Source organism: Calonectris borealis, chromosome 6 (genome assembly GCF_964195595.1).
Source record: "Calonectris borealis chromosome 6, bCalBor7.hap1.2, whole genome shotgun sequence".
NCBI lineage: Eukaryota > Metazoa > Chordata > Aves > Procellariiformes > Procellariidae > Calonectris > Calonectris borealis.
Window position 1 is genome coordinate 41,696,436 of NC_134317.1, and position 6,000 is coordinate 41,702,435.

Sequence of the window (6,000 nt, forward strand, 5' to 3'; positions counted from 1 at the left end):
CGGTTATCTGGGTATTTACTACAGCACGATGGTATAATTAAAGGAAAAACCCTAAATGAAGGAGGCTGGGGAGCTGGGAGGATGCGTAGGAGACCACAGAGACCGTAGCAAAGTGACCGGTGTGGTACGTTGTGTTGAGGGTTGTCCACCCAGCTGTCCTTGCCTACCTGGCCGTGTGTCCTTCTGCTGCCGCTCCGGAGTGAATCTCCCCCCTCCCCGAGCTGAGGTCTGGGGGTCGGCTGAGCCCCTTTCTGCCCACCCTGAACACCTCCAGCCACCTCCTCTTCTTTTTCCTGGGAATAAGCGAGAGCCATGGCTTCTGCCAGCAGCTCTGGAGGCAAAGATTGCCCTTTCTTAACCTGCCAAGGGGAAAAGACACCCTGTGTGTATTTAACCCAAACTTTGTTTTTTTGACTTTCTAGGCATGTCTATGCATTTTCCTGTTTTTGCTTTGTTCTGTGGGTTTCTCAGCCAAGTTTCTGTCCCCTCCCTGGCTCCTGGGCCAGCAGTTCTTGTTCTCTGCATATTTTAATCCTCTACGGTGAAGACCTTCTCTATCTTTGAACAACATAACAGCTCTTATCCTCACTGCATCTCCCACCACGCTGCTCCTCGCTTGGAAATCCCTGAAATCCCCCAAATTTGGGGGGAGCGGAGGGGAGGGGGATCCCCCGTCCAGTGGAGGGTGTTTGGGGGGGGATCAAGCATCTAGCATGGGACATTTAGGGGGATGGAGTGGGAGGATCCCAGGTCAAGGATGGGGTGTTTGGGGGATGGAATGGAGGGTCCCTGGTCTAATATAGGGCATTTGGGGGATGCAGCAGGGGGGTCCCTGGTCCAACATGGGGTGTTGGAGGGTATAAATTGGGGGGTGTGGGGGGTCCCTGGTGCAGTAGGGAGCATTCAGGGGATGGAGGGGAGGTCCCTGGTCCAGCTGGGGCGTTTGAGGGATGGAGCATCCCTGCGCAGGAGCCCCTCGGCAGGCTGCAGCCGCTCTCCAGCTGATGCCCTTATCAGCAGGATGGGACGCACGAGGCATATCAGGGGTCCTGCTCGCACTGTGAGCTCGGGGGCTTCCTCGGGGGCCCCGCGGCTTCTTTTGGCCTCCCAGCTTGTGCTGGGGCTGGCCGGGGGCACACCTCTGCCCCAAGCTGCCCCCCGGCATCAGCCGCCTGCGAGGTGGGATGAGCCTCCAGTGCCAGGGAGGGAGATGCTCCTGCAAAAACCTCCCTGCCCGGCTCAGCATCCCCCGTGTTAACAGGAGCATGATGCATTGCCGTGTCTCCCGGGGCACGCTTTTAAATCTCTTAATCTCCTGTAATCGCACGCGTGTTAAAAAACACCTGTTCCTCCCGCAAAGCCACCGGGATACCGGGCGAGTGTTTGGGTGAGTGTAATAAAAGACGCAATTAGAAAGGCAGGCTTTGATCTCCAGGAGGTAAGGAGTTCAGGCAGCTGTGCCGAAACCTCTCCCGCAGTCACTCTTCTACTTTGGTAACATCCTAACAAAGAAGATCTTGTGTCCGTGATGCCTCGTTATGGTCCTTCTTCCCAGCCCGCGGACACCTGTCCTTCCCCGCCGCCCAAGCGCGCCGCCTTCGGGGTCCCTTCCCCATCGCTGCTAGCGGAGGGGCACGAATCGGATTTCACGGCCCCGAGGCTTGCTGAGAGCTGCTGGGCTTTGCTCTCGATTACTCAAAGTCCACCCTGCAATGGCCTCTTTGTTCCCGCAGCCCTGGCCGCCAACAGCTGGGTTCTCCATCCAGCTGTGCCGGGATGCAGGCGAGGGAGCGGAGAGGCAGCCGGGATGCGGGTTGCCGCACGGGACCCCCTGTGCGCATCCCTGGGGACCCCGAGGGAAGGATGCTTCCCATTTTGCGCGGGGAGAAGAGCCCCCGCTCCATCCCATCTGCAGCCCGCGCAAGGATGCTGTCGGCTAAAGGGCTGGCCCAGAAGAGATCGAGGATTAAAGCTTCTTCTGATGTGATGCTTTTGTGAGACTGGAAGAGGAAGTGTGTTGCTTGTTTGCTCTTTGATTTCCAAGGATCAGCTCAAATCTGCGTCCTACGAGCAGGATCAAAAAGCCAGAAAATGGTACCATGACTTCCAGGGGCTGTAGAAATCGTTAGATCAGACCCTGGGTGTCTCTGGGTATGGAAGGAGCAAGAGTGAGGTGCTGACACCTTGCTGCGCCCAACAGTTTGCTGTCCATTTTCCATGTTAGCTTTTCCTGCCAAGCCTTTCCAAGGTTATATAGTTATATCGCAGCCCCCTGGGCTCTTAGCCCCCCCAAACACCCCAGGCTGTCATCACAGGGTCCTGAGGCAAACCCTGCCTTGCAGCTGGGCCACCATGGGGACCATGCATCACGCCAAAGATTATTCCCCTATTAACCGTACCAGCTCCGCATGTCCTGTCCTGCAGTTGCTCAAAGAGCAGAAATTAAAGTCGTATTTACTGTGGTTAGCAGCAGAGTTGGGGCGCTGGTGGCCCAACTTCTGTTCTGCAAGCTGAGAGCTGGAGAGGGACACGGCGGGACAAGATATGTGATTTTTCATCCAAAGAGACTTTCTCTGGCTTTACATCAGCATCAGTAAAGCAGAATTTAGCTTCAGGGGAAGGTTGTGACTTCCATGGTGGCTTTCAGCCTGAGCCAACCCCTTTGGTGGCCGCTGTGTTCCCCGAGGAACCAGGGAACGACAGCCCAAAGCTAAGCCCAGGCCACCAGACTGCCTTTAGGGCAGGAGAAGACACGCTTGTCTCTCCCCGTGCCTGTCCTGGAAAGCTTTGGCTTTCGTCTCTGCATCAGCAATACACCTGGCTCCGTTATACCTCAAATAACCAAAGCGCTAGAGATTGCATTGCTCCGGAAAGTCTCGCCTTGGCAGGAGCACAAAACCCAACCTCGCAGGTCCTTTCCATCCCTAATTTCCACGGGTCTTTTGTCGTCAGGACGGCGAGGGGAAGTACTTCTTAAAACAAGGACGGGGGGAAAAAAAACCCTTCTGGTCTTTTGCCACGTATTTCTCATAGATACTGGAGTAAGGCGGGTCTGAAAAGGAAGAGAGGTGGATATAAAACAAGAGGGGGGAAAAAAAACTTGGAAAAGAAATCAAGCATGCCACACGGAATAAATATTTCACGGTGAAGGCAGGCGCGCCCCAGGCTTTCGGTCCGAGCCCCTGCGACGGAGAGGTCGCTTCCCATCGCTCGGTGGCTTCCTGGGCTGGGAGGAGAGGATGTCCCCAGCGCTCCCCTCCCATCTCCGAAGGCGAGGTCTTGAAGAGCCCACACGCCTCAAAGACCATAATTTTGCACCATCTTTGCTTTGAGCTTTGCATGGTGGGAGGCCCTCCTGTTCCCCAGCACCTGCGCTGGTCTGGAGAGGGTCCTGCCCCGTTTCCTTGCTAGTGGGGGTCTGTCACCTCCATGGGGATGTGGGGATGGGAATCAGACCTACCGTGCTGCACATCTCCAAAGGGACAAGTGGCAGGGGAAGGGTTGTGGCCACCAGACCCTCGCAGCTCCCCACCACCCTCTCGCATGGCTCGTGGTTTGCTCAGATTGTCCCTAAAGCTTGCTTCAGGCAGCATTCCCCAGGTAAAAAACGAAACCCCATTCTCTTTTTTTCCCCTTTTATTTTCATGGAAAAAGCCAGAGGAAAGGGAATTCAAGAAAGAAAGTCAAAGACACCTTCCACTCATGGGAAAAAAAACATGTTTCTTACCATGATCCAACATGATTTTCACTGGGCGCCTGGTGCAGAAGAAGGGTGGGATCTCCTCCCCACACGTCCCAGCCGCCCACCCTTACCCGGGGTGATGCTCCTCGCCGGCTGCGGGAGGAGAGCAAAAGTTTTTCATTAGAGAAGTTTGGGATTTATAACAAACTTCATACATTTTTATAAATATTTTGTATCTCAAGGAGGGCGAACACGCTCCGGGAGAGGTTTTGTTTAGCTGAAAAGCAAGTCTTCCATCAACCGCGGGGGATCTTTGCCCATTACAAGGGATGAGGGTGCGAGCCGAAAATCTCCCTGAGCCGCCCCGCTCTTTGGGGCCGTGTTTTGTGTGCTGAGCTGGGAATTTTTCCTTGCTCTCTGCAACATCTTCTGCAATATCTCAGGCAAGTGCAAATCTCCCCCTCGAAGTTGGAAAGGCTGTGGGTTTCTGCGGACGTGCCTTTATCTGCAGCACAATCGGCTTTTATTCTTTATTAATTACTCCTGGGAAGGACAGGCTAACCAGTTGGTCCGGGGTGAGATCACGATTGTGTGTAAAATGACATTTTCTTGGGGAAAAAAAAAGACGAAGGAGAGTGAAAGGAAAAGATGCAGACACAGAGACCCCGAGCTGGGCAGACCCTGTACCAGGGGACGTGCACCAGGACCAAAGCCACCTCGGCAGGGCTGGAGATGCTGCTCTACAAGTCGCTGCCGATGCCGCAGGAGCATCCCTTGGTGCGGGAGCATCCCTGATGCCGGCGATCCAGGACCATCCCTCCACCTCCTCTTGACGTTTTCTCAGGATCTTAGGTTTTTGCAGGATTTTCGTTGTGGCATTGGATGTGCCAAAGAAAAAAATAATCAGGGGTACCCTGACCAAACTGGGCATCGCCAGAGCCCACACATTCTACCCTGCTATACCAGTGAGCGCTGGTCTCTGAGCGAATTACCCATGTTCCAGAATAATAGTGTCACTGCCAAGGTGGCCAACGCAGAGGACCCGTCCCGGGTGCGGTGGGATGCGGGAGGGATGGCCGGTGGGGCAGAGCATCGTGCCCGCAGCCTGTGCCGGTGGGAAAGCAACTGCTACCGCTTGCTGCGGCTGCTCCCCACCTCTGGCCGTTGCGGCACAGGGCTCTGAAGCAGGCAAAACCCATCTCTAAAACAAGTCACTTGAGGAACGTAAAACCTGAGCCTTAAAGAGGAGGTTGAGCCAGAATAAGTGCAATTCATACGTGGACTAAGCATCATCAGCTGCATCCATGGACTAAGCATCGTTAGATGTGGATGAGGAGCAAAGGGAGTAAAAAGGAGTTAAATATAGGTCTTTAAGGGTGGGTTTCCCGTCACTAGACAGAGGTGAGCCCGCCAGTGCTGCGGGACACCCCGCAGGAGCCGTTTACAGAGAGCGCTGGCAAGGGGGACAGTGATTCCCTTTGTAAATCTGCCTGAGTGTCGGAAAGGATAAGGCTAGACATAGCCAGCTGGAAAAAAATCCCTGGAGCGTTGAGTAAAAGCTTGTCAGGCAATTAGCATCGCTCGTACAAGGCATCTGCACTGACACAGTCTGGTCCAGATGCACGGCATTGCCTCGGGGCAAAAGAGGCTCTTGCCATCACTGCCCTTCGATGGAGGGGAAACTGAGGCACGGCTGCTGGCTCAGCTTGGTCCGAAGTTGGGACTTTGCTTTTCTTAATAATTTCCTAATTGGCCTGATGGGAGGATGTGTGTACAGGATTTTGGGAATACCGACCCTGGTCCTGCTCTGCTTCTTGCTGGAAACAGCCCCTTTTGCAGAAGTAACGTGACAGCAGTGTAGGGAGATGGGCTTTTAGCACAGGCTGGGCCATCAAATTTAAAAGGAATATAATAACCAGTGAAGGAAAGCTGGTTATTTAAAAGACTGAAGCAATATCAGTCAGCATTGAAATAATTTTCTAAAAAAAGAGACATGCATACTCCATAAATGAGGAACTGGAAGAGTTTATGACAATAACAGCATCAAGAATATAATTGTTTGATAGATTTTCCTCGAATGGTTTCCAGACTAATGACTGGAGCAGGAGACCAATAAACAAGATCCCTAAATTCAGCTTTCGTTTCTGCCTCTGAACCGGCACATAACATCACACGAGCCCTGCGGAAAGGCCTAACCTCCAGAAAATCTCAATGCAAAAGTCCATCTGCCCTTGGAAAAACCAGCTAACTCCATCCGAGCCTCCGCTTTGTCCCAGGAGATGTCTCCCAGTCGTCAGCAGGGACAGCTGAGAAATGAA